Raw genomic sequence first — 22,874 nt, 5'->3', positions numbered from 1 at the left:
GAGAGAGACAGAGAAGAGATAATGCATTTAATACATATATACTAGGCTCTATATATGAAAGAAAATACACAGTATTTGTCTTTGTGAGTCTGGTTTATTCTTAAGCAATATGACAACCTCCAATTCTCTATTTTCTCTCTTTAAAAAGATTTATTTTAATTTAGTACATATAGACATTTTGCCTGCATACATGTCTATGAACCACATGCATGCCTGGTGCCAGAGGTCAGAAGAGAGTGTTGGGTTCCCTAGAATTTGAATTACAGATGGTTGTGAGCCACTATGTAGATGCTGGGAGCCAAACCAAGGTCCAATGAGTGTCCTTAACCACTTAACCTGAGCCATTTCTCCAGCCCCATCCATCCATTTTATTACAAATAACATAATGTCCTTTTTCTTTACTTTTGCAACAGAAGAGAGCTTCAATTGCATCTTCAGCAGGTGATGCCATCTGGTCCAGGGGGCTCTCTTGTCTTGCACTGTGGACATTCAGCACTGGAGAATTCTTTGCTTTGTGAGTGAGTGTATGGGATTTGTGGGAGGAAGATTCTTTCTTAGGCTAGTTAGAATTTTCAGTCCCTACTCACCACATACCAGTAAAATCTTTATTTTTATTATGTGAGTGTGTGTGTGTGTGTGTGTGTGTGTGTGTGTGTGTATGCCCGCGTGCATGTGCATACACAAGCATGTGTTTATATCCACATGCATTTAAAACAGGGGACAAACATGAATCAGTTCTCTCTTTCCCCCATGTGGGTCTTACGTATAGAAGTCATCATCAGGCTTGGGAACAAGCCCCTTTACCTACAGAGCCATCTCTTTAGCCCACAGTTTTCTCTTGTGTGGCAAACTAAACCTGTCTTCAGATATTGCCAGATGTCTGCACTCCTGTTGGAGATCAAGTTCAAGCCCATACCTGTTCTTGTTGCTTTGTTTGTATTTTGCCTCTTCTAGCTCTTGCCTTTCTCTAAAGTGGACCGCAGTGGCTCCCCATGAACATTTGCAATATCGAAACTTTAAACCGGTCTAATCTAAAGCTTTAGACTTAACAGATACACCATAGTAAAATTGTATATTGAAGTCCAATTGTTGAGGCTGGAGAGATAGATAGCTCAGTGGTTAAAACACTGGCTGCTTTTCCAGAGGACCAAAGTTCATTTCCCAGGACCACCAATAACTACCTGTAACTCCAGTCCCAGGGGACCTAATTCCCTCTTCTAACTTCTGCAGGCACCAGGTACTCATCTGGTGCCCAGACATACATACAGGCAAAATACTCATAGACATAAATAAAATCTTACACACACACACACACACACACACACACACACACACAATGCTGGGGCTGGGAATGGGGATCAGTTGGCAGATGGCTTGCATAGCATGAAGCCCACAAATCCATACAGTCACTCACACAGCAAGCCCTGGAACCAGTCTTTGTAAAACCAGGCATGGTGCCGTAGGCCTGTAAGCACTTGGGCGGTAGAAACAGAAGATTTATCCTTGGCTACATAGTGAGTTCCAGGACACCCTGGAAGAAAAAAGCCTTCATTGTCTTGAGAGAGAGAGAGAAAGAGAGAGAGAGAGAGAGAGAGAGAGAGAGAGAGAGAGAGAGAGAGAGGGGCAGGGCTAGAGACAAGGCTCATGAGGTAAGAGCACCTACTGCCCTTGTAGAAGACTCAGAATCAGTTCCCAATATTCACAATCAGGAGGCTCACAACTGGCTGAACTCCAGCTCCAGGGGATCTGACTCCTCGGGCTTCCACAGGCACTGAACTAGTATATACACACATACACATACACACATACACACATACATACATACACACATACATATATACATATGTCATACACACATAATACATAAATACACACAAATAAAATATTTAAAGTAGTAAGAAAAAGACAGAGGGTCAACAAAATGACTCAGTAATTAAAGGCACCTGCATGCTACCCTAACAACCTGAGTTCCCGGAACTCATGAGGAAAGGCTAAATGTGGTAGCTCTTGTGTAATCCCAGAATTCCAATATGAGGTGGGAAAAACACCTGGAGGGGCTGCCTGCAGCCCAGCGAATGACAAGAGAGGCCCAGCCTCAGGACTGTGGAAGCAGAATCCTGACTCCTGAAAGTTGCCCTCTGACATCTCTGAAGCACTGTGGGATATGTTTGCTCATCCTCACAGAAATAAAATAAATCTTAAAAGAAAGGAAAGGAGAAAGAAAAAGAAAATCAGAACGTTTGCTCAATCTCAAACACATCCCTGAACTTCAAAGACCATCCGACTGAGGGGGGAAAAATCCAAAAAACTAAAAAACGAAAACCACATGAACTGATTGGCTTATCAGCTTGATTGCCAGTCAAGATGATTGACAGACTTATCATCTCTTTGGCCCTGCTATCTGTGGCTTCCACCCACTCGAGGCAAACTTCATAGGCATCCCCCCCACCACCACATGTGACTGTTTTATTGTAAAATACCTAACTTTGAACTTTGAAAAATAAACACTTAAGGATTTATCAGCAGTGTCTTTGGGGGTCCATCATCAGAAGGAGTCTTCACTCAAAATCTCAAGATAAAAACTCTTTATTCTAACAGCAGCCTGCAAGGAGTGTGGGTCTCACATCCTGTCTCCATGAGTATCCGAGCTCTTATTCCGAGACATATTGATAAACCATTCGCGTTCCAGACAAGACCACTAACTAACCTCAGTCTGGAAGAATGAGAGTGTGTGTGTGTGTGTGTGTGTGTGTGTGTGTGTGTGTGTGTGTGTGTGTGTCTGGGGGGAAGCTGGAGGGGAACGGGAGAAAGAAAAAACATCTTTCTCCTGTTTCTCTTCCACTAGCTACAAGAGGGACGTGCTATCTGACCTCAAATAGCTCTCAGACAGGGTGCAGAAGCCACTCAACAGGAAACACAGCCGTGAGACTGGAGAAGTCTGAGTCCCCTCATTCATCAGCCCAAAGTTCCATAACAAAATGGCACAGAGTGGCCATACTTGAACAACGGAAGCTTTTTTTTTTTTTTTTCCATCATGGTGCAGCAGAAAGTCAACACTAGAGGTGCCTGCAGACTTTGGTTCCTGGTGAAGACTTTCTTCCAGGCTTACTCACTTTCTGGAAGGAGGAAAATAAAGGGAAGAAGGGGAGAAAGGAGAGAAGGAAAGGAATCCAGAAGAGTCAAGAATCGATCTGGGGAAGAGGGGCTGGAGAGATGGCAACTTAGTAGCCTCTTACAGAGGACCTAGGCTCAGTTCCCAGCACCCACATCAGGCAGTTCATAACCACCTGTAACTCCTGGCTCAGGGGATTTAAACGCCTCTTCTATACTCCAAGGGTACTGTACACATGCACATTCTGACACAGACGCACACAGACACACACAGAGAAAGACAGACAGCCAGACAGAGAGATTTAAAGTAAATAAATCTTTAAAAAGTATTGACTTGGTATCTTTTCCTGACCTTAGAAGAAAAGCCCCAGCAGGCTCCACCCTCTGACCTCCTTAAAAATTTGATTTGCCTCCTCAAAAGAACTCTCTCCACAGACGTCACTTTGGGCTCCAACCCTCCATATCCAAACTTTGAGGACGAGGACAAAACGCACTGACAATCTCCGGCAGCATGGAGCCTTCCTTAGGCTGCCCAAGCTTTCTGCCACCAGAGAACATGGGATGGTAGACTAAAGCCATCCCACAGACACAGGGCCGGTCACACCACTAAACTAGAGTCTGCCTCCCTACTCACACACACTCACACTCCCTCTCTCCCTCTGAAATCCACAGCTCTGTGTTAAATGACCGACACACAACCTGCAGAAGACCTGGGGAGGAGGCGCCATCCCTAGCCCTATCTGAACAGAGGAAGGGAGACCCCCAACAGCTGGGTTGAATCGCTTGCCAACGTCAGAGAACAAGACTTACTGAAGAATTTCTCCCTCTTGCTGACTGAGTGACTGGTGACTAAGGCCATCTGGGAGGGGCTGCTGGCAGAGCCGTCCTTATAGACTGCAGGAATCTAGATTTAAATATATACGTATATGTGTGTGTGTTTGTGTGTGTATATGTACGTGTATGTGTATTTGTGTATATGCATATTTGCATGTGTGTGTGCGTGTATCTGTGTATGTGAGTACACGTGTGTCTACATGGATATATATGTGTGTATATGTGTGTATGTACTCATGTACATATATGTATACATGTATCTGTATGTGTACATGTGTGAGTTTGCATATGTATTTACATGCGTGTATGTGTGTATTTATGTATGTGTATATGTGTATATGTGCCTGTATGTGTGTGGATGTATACATGCATACATATATGTGTATGTATACATACGCATGTGGATATATGAGTATAAGCCTGGATTTACATCTATCTACATATATGTATATGCATACGTATATGTATCTGTACATGTGCTTGTTTATGTTTGGGTGTATGTGTATGTATACGTATGTGTGTATGTGTACGTGTACACATGTGCATATGTGTATGTGTATGTTTGTGCATCAGTATATGTGTATATATATATGTAGATATATGTATGTGTATATGTGTTGTGTGACACTATTCCTGGGGAGCTGTGACAAACGTCTGCTCACCCCAGATAGGGAGCCAAGGGCAGAACAAAGTAGGGACACCACCAAAGTCCCATTTAGTGAATCAGTGACTTGTATTGGAGCTACTCACAGGAGTGTGTGTGAAGGCTTAGCTATAGCAGCAGAAACATCTCAGAAATCGCTTCATCATCTAAGCCCAGCCCAGGATGAGGACAGCTCCCCAAAGCTGGGAGCCTGGAGCTCACTGTGCAGCCTGAGAGCAGCTCAGCAGATCAGACAGTGTCCTTTCTGGGTGGCTCCACTAGTCTCTGCTTCTTCAGGCAGCTCAGCTGGCCTGAGAGTGTCTCTCTTCAGTCCTTACTGCTTATACATGCTTGGGGAGGGAGGGGTCTAGTGAATCCTAGTCGTTTTCAGTGACTTCTTGACGCCTTTTTGTTGTTTCCTCCCTGGGATGAACAAGCTTCCCCACAAGATAAAATGTTTTCCTCCCCCTTAGAACTTTTGATGTCTTAAGGTATTTCCCTCCAAGATGGAAGGTTTTAACCTTGGAGGGAACTCCTACTCAATACTGTGTGTATATATGTGTGTGTTTGTGTGTGTGTGTGTGTGTGTGTGTATGTGTGTGTGTAATATGTGGAGAAAATAGTACTGGCTGAGGAGAGCTGACAGGCAGGAAGGGTAACCAGAGAGTGAGCACAAGCCAAGTACAAAGACATATATATGTATTAAAATGCTGTAATGAAACCCATCGCTTTGTTGTTCGCAAACTTAAAAATAACAATAAAAAAGAAGGCCCCGGGAGCCATTCTTGATACCAGAATCCTGTGGACCTTGGATTTTGTGTTTATTTGCTTCCGTCGTGTCTCAGTAAAATACGTCCTGTCCCTCTAATTGTAGCTGAAGCCCCAGGGTTCTCTGCCCACAGAACGTCACTGGTACTCCATCTTTGACTTCAGGCAAACCTGTGCCTGTGCCCTAAACCCACCATGGTGGGTGGGATCCTTTGCTGCAGGAAAGCTGGCAGGCAGCTGAACTGTCTCAGGCAATCTTCTCCCCACCACCCAACTCTTGCCCCTCCTTTCAGTCAAAGGGGCTTCTCAGAATTTGCTCCATGAAGGTGGGAGCTGCTGCTTTCACGGGTGAACAACTTTACCCATGACCGTGATGATCGATCAACAGCTTTCCTGTCACCAACAGGTCTGCAGCTGCTGCCGCTGGGCAGGGCGGTCGGCTCTGTCCCCTGCTGCTTGCCTGCCAGCAGAGGCCCCAGGCAGGTCAGAAGCATACCGCAGCGGCCAACACAGCTGTTGAGGGGGGATTAGCTGTAGGGAAAACTGATCCAGTGACAAATGGTTTAGGTATGTCCGCCCCTGGGAAACGTGATCTCCACGGTTTGCACTATAGAAACTTGTTTGTTTCAAAAGATGAGGAACATGTTTGTTGTCTGTGTCTCCAGAGAAATCACAACGTTGACAGCTCTGGATATACCCAAAGAGACAGAGTACAAAAAAACCAATTACACGTAGGCTGCTCTCATAATCAACAAATGCTGGTTTGGGAATTGCTGTGTGAAGATTCCTCTCGGCAGCCTGCTCAGAATGTACGTCTGGTGACTTCTGAGCTGTCACAGTCATCACCCACAATTACTATGTAATAAAAACACTTCCCCAAAGGAAGATAGATCCACAAGCACTACTCCTCACGGGAGGAAGCCCGCAGCCGCAGGAGCCCAAGATGTAATCACAAGTTTATCAATATTTCATTTTCTTTGCACGAAGCTGATAAGCATTCATAGCCCCAGGTGTGATGGGAATGTAGCGAGATTTACATCTTTCAACTTTCTTTCTAGAAGACAGTGAGGGGTTTGTAATAAGGGAATATGGCCCAACAAGATGGCTCCGAGGTAAAAATGCTTGCCATGTGAACCTATGACCTGAGTTTGATCCCTGGGTTCCACAGTGGAAGGAGAGAACTGATTCCTCAAAATTTGGAGGCCCTTTGTGGCCTTCCACTGGAATGTGGTCGACCTACCAGAGTTAGGCTCTTAGAGAAAACTGGCTCCTCCTCTCCCAGCAACTACCAATTGCCAATAGCTTTTCAGCTAAGGATGAGACTACCTCTCCTCTCCAAGAAGAGTTGGGCAGTGCAAAATGAACTTGATGGACTTAAAAAAAGAAGAAGAAACAAAAAGACACAAAGTTGGGTGGACCGGGAGGGAGGCTGGATCTGGGAGGAGATAGGGGAGAATGTGGTGTGATCAAAACATGTTGTGCAAAATCTCCCCCACCCCCAAAGAATAGGAAAAATATATATTAAAGACAAAACGAAAGTGCTCTCTGATCTCTCCATGCATGCCATGGAGCATGTGCATCCATAGACAGACAGACGGACAGACAGACGGACAGGCAGGCAGGCAGGCAGGCAGACAGACAGACAGACACACACAGTACATAAACATACAAAAACAGAATCAATAAATAAAAGGCAGAATAGGTCTGGAAAAGTAGCCCAGCAGTAAAAGCACTGCCACCAAGCCTGGAGGGCTGAATTATATCTCCAGGGCTTTTATGGTGAGTAGAAAGAGAGAATTATCTCCAAAAAAGAACCCTCTGACCACCGTACATTCACCACGGTGACTCGGTAGTTGAGAGCATTGGCTGCTCTTCCAGAGAATCCAGGTCCACTTTCCCAGCACCAGCTACTTGTCACTTCAGTCCAATGGACCTGACACCCTCTCCCAGCCTCCGTGAGCACCAGACACACGTGTGGTACACAGAGACACATGCAGACAAAACACCCATCCACATGTAAAATGAAAAAAAATAATTTTAATTTGAAAAAGTAGAATAAGGTGGTTGTATGGTTTAGAAAGATGTCTTTGGTCTTGAACTGTGGGGTGAAAGATATTGCCATTGAAGTCTTGAGGACAGATTATAGAAAATAGTCAAATGCATCTTCCGTATAGATGATGATCAATTGTGTATCTCAATACTACTAATCTAAACCATCATGCACATTGATTTAGTTCTCTCTGTCTCTCTGTCTGTCTGTCTCTCTCCCTGTCTCTCTCTCTCTTTGTGTGTGTGCATGCGTGTGTGCATGTGGGCGCGTGTGCATGTGTGAGCATGTGTATGTGTGCGCGTGCACGCGCGCGCGTTTATGTGTGTGTGTGTGTGTGTGTGTACAGAGATAAATAGGGTCATTGAACCTGAAGCCTGTCACTTTGGCCAGGCTTGACTAGCCAGCATGCCTCAAGGATGGGACCCAATTTCATTCACAAATGTTGTAACATCCATTCCTTAAAGATAAAGCTCTTTCATAGCGTTGGTGTTTGAACCCAGGCAGTTCACGTTCAAAAAGTAGTCGCCTCTACCAACATCTATTGCAGTTTGTATCAACAAAAACCAGACACTACGGCTACACTCTTAGCATCTGTCTACTGCTCATTCATCAGCCTCTGATCTAGTTCTGGCAACCTTCGCAGCCAAGAGCTGCACTGGGTGTTTAGAATTCAAAGAAATGGGGTGGGGGGAGCTGGGGCAATAGCTGACTCAGTAGGTAAAGTGCCTGCTGTCCAAGTATGAGGACCTGAGCCTGGATCCTCAAGACTTACATAAAAGCCTGGTCCTACACATGCAAGTCAAACAGTCTACTGCTGGGGTCATCGGTCATCTCTCCAGCCCTGAAACAACTAGTTTTTTTTTTTTTTAATCCATGCCTCAGTTTCCCAATCTGGAAAAAGGACATAACAGTGGCTCCAGCTTTCCTGGAGCTGGAGTTCCAGGCTGTTCTGAACCACTGACATGGATGTTGGGAACTGTACTGGGGTCCTCTGTGAGAGCAACACCTTTACCCACAGAGCCAGCTCTCCAGCTCCGTTTTTAACTTGATATAGGAAATAATAAATTTCAAGTAGTGACTCATGCCTGGTAATTTCTGAACTCAGGACACTGAAGCAAGAAAGATGCTTCAAGGCTCCAAGGCAGTTTGGATTATACAGCTCAGGACAGTCAGGCTGCAAAGTGAGATCATATCTCAAAAAAAAAAAAAGTTAAATAAATAAAGAAATAGGTATCAGTCAGTTGGTGGTGGCACACACCTTCAGTCTCAGCACTTGGAAGGCATGCGCAGTGGATCTCTAAGTTCGAGGTCAGCCTTGTCTACAGAGGAAGTTTCAGGGCAGCCAGGACTACAGAGAAACCCTGTCTAGACACAACAAAACAAAACAAAAGAACAGGTTTCACCACATTTCCATATATGGGTCATTGTATGCGGCTCATGATCCTCAACACGGTCCCTGGTCCCTTCTCGCCGCTCCTGGCTGTCTCCTTCCTCCCTCCATTGTCCAGTGTGTTCTCATGTCATAAATATGATGAGACTTAGGTTCCACATCTGAGACAGAATATATAATTCTTGTCTTTCTGAGTGGGGTTTATTTCTTTAACATAATGATCTCCATCTATTTTCCCTGCAAATGACACAATTTTATGTGGCTTTATGCCTGAATAATGCACCACTGTGTGTGGGGGGGTTCGGGGATACAAGGGTTGCGGGGGTGCAGGGGGTGCGCGGGGGTGTGTGTGTGTGCAGGCACACACTGCGTGTTACACTCTCTTTATCCTTTCATCTGTTGATGGGCATCTAAATTAGTCTTGTAATTTGGCTATTTGTGAATAATGTTGCTATAAACATGGATGACCAGCCCTCTCATTGTGCCTTAATCACATCTATCATGACTCTGTCTCAGGGCTGCCAAGATGGTTCAGCAGATAAAGTTCCTTGCCGACAAGTTTGATGACCCAAGTTCAGTGACCCAGACCCATATGTTAGGAGAGAACCAACTCCTGTAAGTCGGCTTCTGACCCCCACATTTACACTGTGTCATTCACGAAGCAACGCGCACACAGATACATAAATAAATAAATGTATGTTTGTTTGTTTTAAAGACCCTGTCTCCAGGGTTGGAGACACAGAATGTCTGGAATCCACCAGTGAGGGAGGCCCTGGGCTCTGTCTCCTGCATAGCAAAAATAAAAGGATGGCTGTTTATAGCTTCACATGACAACGATGGTGGTCATGCCTGTCATTCCAGCCCTTGGGAACTTGAAGTCAGAGAATTGCTGTGATGTCAAGGCCACACCAGTCTACATAACAAGATCCTGTCTTGAGAATAAATATGGGCCAAAAAGATAGGCACTTGCCACTAAGCCTGTCGACCTGAGCTTGATCCCCGGTACCCACATTGTGGAAAAAAAAGAATTGACTCCCTCAAATTGTCCTCTAACTTTCAAATGTTCACCAAGACACATATGGGCCCCAACGTTTTCATATACACAAATAGATAAATGTGGACTTTTTCAACTAATTAAATGAATAAACATCCCCTTTCCAAAAGCATTCAGAGGCACAGGCATTGAGTCTTCAGTATGTGAGATTTTGAAACACTAAACTGGGCCTTAGTAGCCCCAAAGTCAGAGGAAGGCTGAGAAGCTGGACACAGAGCCTGTAGTTTGATAAAGGCAGGATTTTAAGGCAAGGCCTTAGCAGCTTGGATTTCACCCTGAGTGTGGAAGGAAGCCCCAGTTGACAGCAAGCTGTTCAGACTTAAGTCGAAGCAAAGTGACTCTGGCTGCCGTTGACACTGAGTGGCACTGAGACCCACGGAGGCTGTATGGCGTCCCAAGCCCCTATACACAGCAGACAGCTGGAATCAGAATGGCAGAGGAGTCGGGCTGGGGGAACAGAGGCTTACACTCAAGTCCGTGAGTGTGGGAACCTTTACTACGGTCTCCCCAAGAAAACAAGACACAACATACAAGAGAGTACATCCCGTGGCTGTCCCCCTCTCCTCTCCCACGGAAAAGGGATAGAATCTTCAGCCATAAAGTTCTTTGCTTTTCTGTGTCTGCAGATCCAGTTTGTAGACTCAAGAGTGATCGCGGGCGCCCTCTACTGGCAGCTTGCTCCACAGTGTAACCCACTGGAAGCCATCAGCCCACTGCGGCTCCTTAGCGCCAATCCTACCTTTCCTCCCACACCCCGCCCTTCCTTTTTTCCTTCCATCAAGGCTGCCTATATTGAAGGCTTACTATGTGCCACTGAGTAAGCTAGCCTCCATATGCACACAGAAATTCACTTGTAAGTGTAATCAAGGGAGAGGGACCATATACAAAGAAACAAAACCAGGGGTTTAGGCACTGTTCAGTAATTTAAGGAAAATGAGAACAGAACATGACTGGAATGACGAAGCAGGCATGGGAAGCTCTAAGAACACAGCCTTTTATTCTTTAAAAATATGGTGTGTGTGTGTGCGTGTGTGTGTGTTCACACATAACATACATGTGGAACTCAAGGGACAACTTGCAGGAGTAGTTCTCGTCCACTCTGTGGGGTCTGGGGGTTGACCTCTGGCTGTTAGGCTTGGTGGCAAGTGCCTTTATGTACTGAGCCTTCTTGCTGGCCCCAGGCACATGTTACTGAGGTGTGACGCGGGATCCACATATTTAGCAAGCAGCAACTTCCATGGTGATTCTGGGTGATGACAGGTTAGAGCCTACCGTAACCAGCCAGGCTGCAGCCGTGTGCTAGACATCTTTATGTGGGTGTGTCCAAGGCCTGACAGACCTCGAGCCTTTTCTACATAATAGATGAGGAGTTCTGAGGGGCTGGCCAACGGACCCTTATTTCAGTACTCCCAAACCTTTGCAGAATCTCCACTGTGAATTCTACACACATACATGCACATACACCCCCCCCACATATACACATATACACACACATACCATACAGACAGACACACATACACACACAACACACACATATACATACACCCCCCCACACACCACACACACCACACACACCACACCACACACATGACACCACACACACACATAAACACACACCACACACACATACACACATACACACACACACCACACACACAAACTATACCACACACACAATACCACACACCACACACACATACACGTACACACCCACATACACACACATACACCACACACATATACACACACACACCACACACATACATACATACATACATACACCACACACACAACACCACACACACATACACCACACACGCATACACCACACACCACACACACATACACACCTCCACCACACACACACTTTATACCACACACACATACACACACACCACACACACACACTACACCACACACACCACACACACAAACTATACCACACACACAATACCACACACCACACACACACACACGCACACACCTGTGTGCCTATAAGCCTGAGTCCAGAGCCTATAATACTCCAGGTTCTGCCCCTCTCCCTGGTCTTGTGGCAGCCACCTTCTCTTCTGTCTGCTATGGTTTCCATAGAAACAGATATGGCCAGATGAGAGATCAGAAGGAGACAGAGCCTGACACTCCAGCCCTTAGACTTTTATGTAATTAAAATGCATCACCAGACAAGGCTTCTGCAGAAAAGCAGAGAGAGTGCAGGTCTGTGTGGGTCTCTGTCACCCGGGGCAGAAATCTCAAGCTGCCCCAAAGAACCGGCAACAGAAATGCTATTTGTTCTTCTTTTTATTCATTCATGATTAAGCCATTTATCTGCCCCCCACATTCAAAGATTATGAGTGATTAACAAAAGTAAGTCCATTCTTGTTACTGAGATAGGATTTTGCTGTATAGCCAAGTCTGACCTCCAATGCATGATAATCTTCCTACTCTGGCTTTCCGTGTTCTAGGATTACAGTAATGTGCCACACTATACCTGGTGTAGATAGTTATATTAGTGTATATTATAAATATGTATATATTTAATGCAAGCATATGGGAGTCAGAAGACAGCTTGTTTGAGTCAGTACTCTCCTTCTACCACGTGGGTTATAGCGATCAGACTCAATCCGTCAGCTTTGGTGGCATACTCTTTTATAGGCTAAGCCCTCACTCTGGCCTGGCTAAATTAATATATTAATTTTGCATCTATTCTTTGCTGGTGGCATTATCACAGGAACACAGTATAGACGAAAGGAAATCCCAAAATGCCTCGGTAAAGATGCTTGCTTCTCAGACGAGGTGATCACACAAAACCACACGAGAGAATCAATAATACTGTGATAACAGCCATGAAACCGGGTTCAATCCTAACACTACATAAACCATGAACGGTAGCATGCACCCGTGATCCGGACACCAGCCAAGTAGAAGCAGAGTGACCGGGAGCTCACAGCCATCCTCAGCTATATAGCATGTCTGAAGCCAGCCTGAGCTACTTGAGACACGTTTCAAAAGAAAAGAAAAAAGAAAGAAAGCAAAAATGAGGAGAGGGGACAAGATGGCTCGATTGATGAAGGCACTTGCCACCAAGCCTGCTAGCCTGAGTAAGATCTCAGGACCCACACGGTGGAAGGAGAAGACTAACGCATAGACGCTCTCTTGTGTCTTCCATGTCTGTGCCGTGGCATTTGCAAGCATGCATACGCACAGATATTGAAGATGTCTTTATGGACATGCTGGGTTTTCCAAATTGTATAACGTGTGTGCGCTTCTCAGGGCGTCATGGACATCTGAGCTGAAAATGTCTGCTTTGCTCTTCCATATGTCTGAGAACACGGGGCAAGCTCTTCACCCAGTAAGCTACAGCAGACAGGATTTCTCTTCCTGCTTCACAGGGACTCTGGGTGTAGACAAAGATGCCTCCTTCTGCTTGACTTCTGAATTCTGGATCTCTGCTTCCTGCACTGTATGCAGCCACCTCTCCTTGATGCTGTGTCCTTCACACACCTTCTCTCTTTCCCAGCCCATTCTACCTGTCAAGCCATAGATTCCATCTCCACAGATGCAACAAGATTTACATCAAAAATATGCAGAAGCTTAGTATAGTGGTATACACCTTCCCGCACGTGAGACGCAGAAACAAGCAGATTTCTGTGAGTTCAAAGAAAGCCTGGTCTATATAACAAGTTCAAGACCAGTTAGGACTACACAGTGAGACCCTGTCTCAAAACACAATTAGAAAAAAAAAAATTACTTCCTGAATGAAAGGACATAGGTATTTTTGAAGGGTCAGAGCTTCCTACAACAGTATAATTATTACTATGTAGAACTTATGGTATTAGGATGGTACTAGGTACTAGAATTAATCTAAAGTTGACTAAAATATATATGTGAGGTTGAATTGCTGTCTTGGTAAGTCAAGGCATTTGTTTCCAAGCCTGATGAACTAAGTTCATTCCCCAGGTCTCAAATGGCGGAAAGAGAGAGTCCTGAACATCATCCTCTGGCCACCACAAGAGTGCCATTATGCATGTGCACCCTGCAACAGACACCATACATACACACCAAATAAATAACTGTAAGAAATACATATGCATAATAGATGCAAACTCTGCCATTTTATACAAAGGGCTTGAGTATGTGTGGATTTTAGCATACTCAGGAGTCTTAGAACAGATCCACCATGGATACTGAGTCATGACAGTACACATAAAATACTTACTGTGTGTACTGGACATTGGAACGGGCAGGTAGAGCCAGAGAAAATCTTCATCCTGGTGCCATTACTTTATCTTCCAGTGAGCAGAAAGTAATGAGAGAAAGGGTGATAGAGACAGAGAGACACACAGAGACACAGAGACAGAGAGACAGTGAGACAGACAGAAAGACAGAGACAGAGAGACACATGGCATACAGGGAGACAGAGACAGAGAGAAACAGAGACAGACAGAAAGATAGAGATAGAGAGACACAAAAACACAGAGATAGACAGAGACAGAGAGACACACAACACACAGAGACAAAAACAGAAATACACAACACAAAAAGAGACCAACAGCCGGGCAGTGGTGGCACACGCCTTTAATCCCAGCACTTGGGAGGCAGAGGCAGGCGGATTTCTGAGTTTGAGGCCAGCCTGGTCTACACAGTTCCAGGACAGCCAGGGCTACACAGAGAAACCCTGTCTCAAAAAAACAAAGAGAGAGAGAGAGAGAGAGAGAGAGAGAGAGAGAGAGAGAGAGAGAGAGAGAGAGAGACCAACAGAAGGACATAGACAGAGAGACAGAAACACAGAAACAGACAGAAAGGCAGACAGACAGAGAGAGATAGAGAGACATACAACACAGGGAGACAGAGAGACACAGGACACACAGAGAGACAGAGACATATGACACACGGAGAGCTAGAGAGAGACAGACACAAAGAGACAGATACACAATACACAGAAAGACAGAGACACACAACATATAGAGAGACAGACAGAGACAGAGACACACAACACACAAAGGGACAGAGACACATGACAAACAGACAGAGACAGATGGAGACAGAGGGGGGCTTCAGGACAATTTTTGTAGTAAAATAAACAACTCAGGACAGTAGAGGGGAGGTAAATATGGGATGTACATTTTGCCTTCCCTGGTCTGGAGATCTACCTGGGAATCTGCATTTGCAGTTGTAGAGAACTGTCAATCTTCTCACTCTGTGAAGGGTGATCTTGGCTGTCAGTCTGACTGGATCTGTAGTCAAGTGAGAGGTAAGATGCTAGGCACACTGTGAGAGCTTGTCTTGAGCAGGCCACTTGGCTTAGGAAGGTCCATCACCTTCCAGTGATGGCCAGCTATGAGGAGGTCCCAGGGAAAAGCTTGGCTTTCTGCCCCATTGCCTTCAGGTCTTGTTGAGTTTATCTCCCTTGTTGGCAAGTTCATCTAGCCTGTCTTTTAGTCCATCTGTCCAACCACTGCTGTCACTACATTCAATCCTTCATAGCTATCAGAACCCAGCTCCTCTGTCTTCCCAACATGGACTGAAGACCAGTGGCTCTCCAGGAACTGTCCAGGCCAGGATTAGACTTGCGAGCATCCAGCCTCGTGGACTGTAAATCTACTGGATACTCAGCCTCTCCAGTGTGCAGATGGCCACTATAGAAACCCAGGTTTTATTGTGCAAACTAACAGGATACAGTCTCTTCTCATAAATTTTGTTTTGTTTTGTTTTATTTTTTTAAGACAGGGTTTCTTTGTGCAAGAGCCCTGGCTACCCTAGTCTTGCTTTGTAGACCAGGCTGGTCCCGAACTCATAGAGATCCACTTGCCTCTGCCTCTTAAGGGCTGGGATTAAAGGTGTGTGTCAGCATGCCTGGCCTAGTACATTTCTCTCTCTCAGCTCTCTTCCCCTACTGATGGCTGATTAATTCACCCCTCCCATTCTGGTATCTATGCAGTCTGAAAAACATTATTTTACAAACTCTGCCCATTCTGTGACAGGTATGGGGTTAAGCAATTTGCAAGTGGCACCTATTATAATCCTTATCACAATCCAGAAATACATATTCTCCATCTCTAGACGGAAAAACTAGGGACCATTGATCCTTGATCTTGCGGTTTTGTCTAATATTCCATACACCAAAAATGCTACTGGGAATTCTAACCTACAATATAATCTGGAAAGTTCTATCTCCTGTGTCAGCCTCACTCCTATCAGCTTCAGTTTCCATAGCAACAGGCAGAATCTGCCTGCGTCAATAAGAGCAGAGGATGCTTCTGAGCATCCAAAGCAGACTAATGAATGCCAGAGCAGCTAAGCTGGGGGAAACTGCGGGTCTGATGCACCCCTACCTGGGACTCTGATCTGAAACAGATATAGCAATACTATAAATACAGATATGTATGTGATTACAGATGCAGGTACATAGATGTGTGTATACATATGTCTGTATACTTTCAATCATAATCCATGTATACATAGATTTACCATATATGACCATCTGGTCATGTTACCTTCTCTGGAAAATACTGTATTGGGATAAGACACAGTGACAGGTCAGAGGTCCTTCAAGTCATGATTCGGGATTTTATAAAGAGGAAGAAAACAGTTGCATGTATAGGAATTCTGCTGGGAAGTCCAGACTTCCCTGCAAATCTACATCTCAGCTATTCTCCTGGACAATGTCAGAGCTCAGCTCTGACCACAACAGATCCTGCTGTCTCCCAGGACCCAAAGTCAGCAAGTCAAGTGGAGTCCTGGGATTGCGGGATGGAGTAGAGTTTGCACGAATGATAGGAAAGAAAAAAAAAAAGACTCTTTGTCTCGATGTCTCACTCCCCAGGTGATCGAGAGGGAAGTTTTCTTTGTTGGTAGCTGGCTTTCAAGACTATGCTTTCATCCCAGCAATATATATGTGTGTATATATATATACACACACACACATATATATACACATACATATACATACATGTGTGTATATATATGTATATATGTGTGTATTTGTATATGTTTATACACACATATGTATGTATGTATGTATATATGTATGTATACACACATACACACACATGCTGGGGAGGTAGCTCCATGGATAAATTGTTTACCACACAAATATGAGGACCTGGGTTCCAATCCCCAGAATCTACATAAATCTGGGCACAGTAGCATGTGCGCTTCCACTGTGAGACTGGAGGCAGAAACAGAAGAATCTGCAGGAGCTCGTGGGCCAGCAACCTCTGTAGCCCAAGCGCTACACATTCAGTAGAAATGGTACTTAGAATTTTGATCTTTTTTTTTTTCCTGATTGTTAATATGTACCATGAGACTCTGGCAATGCAAGGCTGTGGCAATGAATTGAAGTTCCTAGTCACCAGCCACTCATACAATTAAGAGAGGGAGCAACAGAGCATATACTACACCAGTGTGTGTGTGTGTGTGTGTGTGTGTGTGTGAGAGAGAGAGAGAGAGAGAGAGAGAGAGAGAGAGAGAGAGAGGAGGCACGAGTGTGCATTGAGAAAAGAGCCTAGGTTCTGTGCATGCTGAGATGTTCTACCACTGAGCTATCCGTCCCCAGACCACCAACACTTCTTTTTATATATTGTATTTTGTATCTTTACAAGCTAGCTTGTCCATACGTACAGAAGGCATTCAACACCGTATTATAAAACAGGCTTTATGAAGGAGGAGCTGTACAGAGCTGCGGAACACTAAGTGATCCGAGCGTGTGGACTAGGATGAGATAGAGTCAGTAGGGTAGGTGTATTAAATCCAGTTCCTCATAGTGGAGGTGTGGTATATACATGTGTCTATACAGGTGAAGAAGCCAGAGGTGGATGGGTACTGCACACTCTTCCTGTCTCTCTCTGCCGCATATGTTGCTGGGGTTACAGACAAGTGGGGCTACCTTTAGCTTTTTACATGGGTCCTAGGAACTAAACTCAAGTACTCTTGCCCATGAAGACCTCTCTCTCTCTCTCTCTCTCTCTCTCTCTCTCTCTCTCTCTCTCTCTCCCTCTATCTCTATCTCTCTTTCTCTCTCTGCTTTGGTTTTTCAAGACAGAGTTTCTCTGTGTAGTGCTGGTTATCCTGGAACTCCCTCTATAGCCTAGGCTGGCCTTGAACTCAGAGATCTGCCTCCCAGAGGCAGAGATTAAGTGTGTGCGCCACCACCACCCCCATCTGGCTCTCTCCAGACTCTTAAATACACATTCTCAATGTAAAATGTTTGCAGTACTGGGGTTTATAGAGATGTCACTCTATCATAGGTTGGAAAGCCAATTATATGGGGAATGGACACAGACAAGGTCTGGGGACATGGCTCACAGGGTAGGAGCACTTACCTTGGGCACCTGAAAATCTTGATCCCTGGAGCCCAAAGCAAAAGTGAGGGATGAGCTATTTCTGAGAGATGTCTCCTGACGTCCACATGTACATTGCAGTCACCATGCACTTGCATACGCAGGAATAATAATACATAAACTTTCCTTGTAACTACCAACAAGCCTTCACTAGTGTTCACAGAATCTTCACTATGACACAGAGATGCAGAAAGCAAATGACTAAGAGATAAGAAAGCCACTCTAGAAACATGGGGACACAAATGGACACTGTGAGTGTGGGCTTGCATATTCAGTAGTCCCACTATCTTTTTAAGGTAGAAAGAGGGCTGGGAAGGTGGCTCAGCCATTAAGTCACTTGCCATGAAAGCATAAGAACCAGAATTTGGATACTCAGTACACATGTAAATGCTGGGTGGATATGGCAGCTCACTTGTAATTCCAGATCCCCAGAGCAAGGAGCTAGCGGGGAGAGTCATATCTGTATACTCTTGATCTGAGAGACCCTGCCTCATTGAGCAAGGTGACAGAGTAATGGAGGTTTAAATTCAACATCAACCTCAGGCCTACACACACACATACCACACAAACACGCCACACACAAACATGCACATCACACACATACCACACCACACACCACACACACACTCCACACATACACACCATACACACCACACACATACCACATACACACATCGCACACATGCACACCACACATACACATACCACATACATGGACACCATGCATACACACACCACACACCACACACACATACCGTATGCACACCACACACACGACACACACACATACACACACACTACACATACACCACACATACACTGTACATGACACACACACCATACACACCACACACATACACACAGACCACATACTTATACACACACACCACACACATGCACACCACACATACACATGCAACACACACATACACACAGAGTTTGAGGCCAGCTTGATCTACAGGGCAAGTTCTGCGACAGCCAGGGCCACACAGAAAAATCCTGTCTCAAATACTCCACACCCGTGAAAAAGAGAGAGAGAGAGAGAGAGAGAGAGAGAGAGAGAGAGAGAACGGAAGAGAGGAACGAATGGAAAGAGGGAGGGAGGGAGGGAGGGAGGGAGGGAGGGAAGGAAGATGGAAGAGAGAAAAAGAGAAAAAGGGAGGGAGAGTAGAAAGAAATGAATTCCTTAGCTGTAACAAGTTATATTTAACTGAATAATGGTTATATTGATGCAAAATGTAACCATTTAAACATATCATTAAAACTTTTTAAAAATTGCACACCTGAGCCAGGTGGTGGTGGCCCACACCTCTACTCCCAGCAGTCAGGGTAGGGGGCTTGGGCAATGGCAGGAGAATATCATTGAGGTTGTGACTGGCCTGGTCTACAAAGAGAGCTTCAAGACACGATACTCTTACCCTGCTTGGGCCTGGGATTCAATAGCATACTGGAAACTGTAAAACTGAAGTCCCTAGGGGAAAAGCTGCCAGACGGGTTACAGCCTCGCCCCTGGAGTGTTGGAATGCTGCAGACACACAGCCACAATTATTTTGGACCATCTTAGTTCTCATAATAGCCACCCATTGCCCACCTCCTCATCTGTCCTGTATTCCTTTCAACTGTTGGGTAAGGCCTTGGGAATGTGTTAACTAGCAGAGCTTCCACCAGACCCAAGGCTGTGAATGCTATTTTGATAAAGGCTGAAATCTATAGCAGGCGTTTCCCTGGCTTGTCATAATCTACCTGCCTGGCGTTCCCATCGAAGAATTGGGTAAATGCCTGGATTTATGATTTTTCACTTGCCGTGTGGCACACACACACACACACACACACACACACACACACACGTATACATTTATTACTTGGCATTAGTCATGAACTTCTATGTCTGTATGTCTATACTCTATACCACATCCATAGACCCATCACTGATCTTCCTCTGGACCCAGTATTTGCAACCACATCATAATGCCTGAAATATTTCAATCTCTGAATCTCTCCCTGCCCTCTCCTCACCCTTCTTGACCACCCACTCCTTCCGCCCTACAAGTGGTTTCCATGGTGACCTTCTCTGGTTGCTAACAGGGTTGAGTACCCAGCAGGGGAGAGAGGAAGGCTTCTTGTGAAGGCAGAGTGGATTGAGTGTGGGTGGTGAGGTTCAAAAAGGGTTACATTCTGCAGTGGGACACAAAGGAGTGGAGAGGGATGACGTATTGGGGTGGGAAGGGAGAGATGGGGTGCATATGTCTGAGGTACATTGTCTGCTTGCATGAGATTGTTAAAGAATAGATAAAAGATATTCTATTTAAAAAAATAATAATAGCCACAACAATAAGTCCTTCAATCTTCTTCTGCCGCCTCCTTATTAGTCCACCCAAGCCCTTGGTGCTTTCTAAAGACCTCCAGGTCATTTTGGAATTAGAGGGGGGTAAAAATCTAGCGGTGCAAGCGCTGACTCAAATGAGACTGATGGGCTCTTGGTGGGCAGCTGCTGCAGGTGCGGGAGAAAGCCTCATTATTCTGTCTCCTTTTTCACCATTCAGTACATTTCGTCCTTCCTCTTTTTGTGTGGCTGATGGAGGACCTCCTTTATGCACCAAGGAGGTTATTAGGCACTTGAATGCAATTTCAAAACCTCTTTGCTATAAGAAATGAAACACCGCTCGGCAAAAGGAGTCCAATAGCTCTCCCGGAGAATCAAAAGCATGCGAGCTCTATTGATTCCTGTTTCAAAAGACATCGGCTCTTTTGTAGTTCCCCATATTTTTCTGTTTTTTTTTTTCTTTTCTTCTTCTTCTTCTTCTTCTTCTTCTTCTTCTTCTTCTTCTTCTTCTTCTTCTTCTTCTGTTTGGAAGACTTATCAATTATTGAGAGTGGGGTACTGAAGTCCCCCTATTGCTATTGTACTAGGGTTTGTCTATGACTTTGCATCTAATGGCATTTGTTTGATAAAACTGGGTATTTGGGATCTATGCATTTAGAATGTTAATGGCCTCCTGATAGATTGTTCCCTTAATCAGTCTGAAGTGACCTTCTTTATCTTTTCTCTCTAGTTTTGACATTGGGCTCCTGTTTTAGTGCAACCCAAGAGTCCCTAACCACCTGGAAGAACTAACAGGTAATTAATGAAACCAAAGGCCCAGTCAGAGCTTAATGACACACAGAATGCTACTTCCACAGTCAACATTCAGCAGGGGCAATGGCAGGTGTAGGCTGTCTGGATCTGTGCATTCAGAAACCAATTGCCATTGACTCTGGGATGCTGCAATTGTTCAGCACCACGCAAAGATCTGAAGACGGTTGCTTTCCAATACAACTTTTGGTAACTGGGGGCAGCTCTCCATCAGTCTCAGGATAGGAAGCAGATGGTACACGAAAAAGAACCAAGGAACATCTGTTCCATTTCCCCAATCATGAAAACAGTTCAAACTGTGTTATTATCTACAACTTATGGGCTGCATCACAGATTACTTTTGTAAAAGTGCCAGCCATTGTGTCTCAAAAATATTATGGTCCCGAGTAGACAGGGGCAGCTAGAGAACAGATTCAGTGGCAAGTTAGCTTAATGTGTTTCTCTTCAGAGGGAACTGATGTAATGCTGAGTAGGACAGACCCAGGTTGGAGAATCAGGAGGACAGAGCTGGGAAGACTTAGTGGGTAAAGGAAGTGTGAGGATCTCAGTTAAGATGGCCAGTACCTATATAAAGTCAAAAGTAGTTTTACGAATCTATAAATCCCAATGCTCCTATAACAAGTGAGACTGGGGTAGAGACAAAGAAGTTTTAGGAAGTTGTCAGCTACCCTGACACAGGTAGCAGTAAACAAAAGACCTCACCCCAAACAAGGTAGAAGGCGAGGACCAGCACCCAAGGTTGTCCTCTGCCTAACACATATGAACACACACAGAGTACTTTATTTGTTTATTTTTATTCTATGTGTATACATATTTGCCTGTATATGTGCATTGCCTGAGGAAGCTAAAAAAAAGGGCATGAGACTCCCTGGAACTGGAGTTACAGACAGTTGTGAGCTGCCCTGTGGGTGCTGGGTATTAAACCCAGGTGTTCTGGAAGGGTCGTCAATGTTCTTAACTATTGAGCCATTTTGCCAGCTCCACAAAGATTTTGTTTTTGAAGAACTAAAAATTTGGTGGGCATGGTAGTGCACACCTTTAAGACCAGCACTCAGGAGCTGGAGGCAAATGGTTATCTGTGAGCTCAAGGTCAGCCTCGTCTATGTGCAGTGTTTATGGGCAGCCAGGGCTACAGAGTGAGACTCTATCTCCAAAAAATCTTCATAAGCTAGGAGGTAGTGGCACACACCTTTAATCCCAGCACTTGGGAGGCAGAGGCAGACAGATTTCTGTGAGTTTGAGGCCAGCCTGGTCTACAGAGCAAGTTCCCGGACAGCCAGGGGTACACAGAGAAACCCTGTCTTGGGAAGAAAAATAAACCTTCATGATAGAGAGATACTTGCCCAGCTTATATAAAGGCTTGGGTTTAATTCTCAGCATAAAATAAACAGGTTACAGTGGCATTCAGCCACAAGCCTAGCGCTCCAGACTTGGCGCAAGTTCAAAGTCATCCTTGGCTACATAATAAGCCTGAAGAAAGCCTAGAATACACCAGACCCTGTTTCAAAATAAACAAACAAATAAACAAATAAATAAATAAACCCAAGCATGA

The 22,874-nt window shown here is 44.9% G+C and overlaps 1 protein-coding gene across 2 annotated transcripts in view; it reads left to right on the top strand.

The window, feature by feature from the left end:
- LOC143440783 (ubiquitin carboxyl-terminal hydrolase 29) overlaps window positions 1-22,874 on the top strand; it is a 219,763-nt gene that overhangs the window by 169,805 nt on the left and 27,084 nt on the right. For both annotated transcript variants that reach the window (XM_076927560.1, XM_076927561.1), the window contains exon 3: window positions 21,243-21,307. The gene's annotated coding sequence lies outside the window, so the exon portion shown is untranslated. The remainder of the gene's footprint in view (window positions 1-21,242; window positions 21,308-22,874) is intronic.

Source organism: Arvicanthis niloticus, chromosome 30, assembly GCF_011762505.2.
Source record: "Arvicanthis niloticus isolate mArvNil1 chromosome 30, mArvNil1.pat.X, whole genome shotgun sequence".
Taxonomy (NCBI): Eukaryota; Metazoa; Chordata; class Mammalia; order Rodentia; family Muridae; genus Arvicanthis; species Arvicanthis niloticus.
The sequence above is the reverse complement of the archived record's forward strand: the minus strand, read 5'-3'. Positions and strand labels throughout refer to the sequence as shown.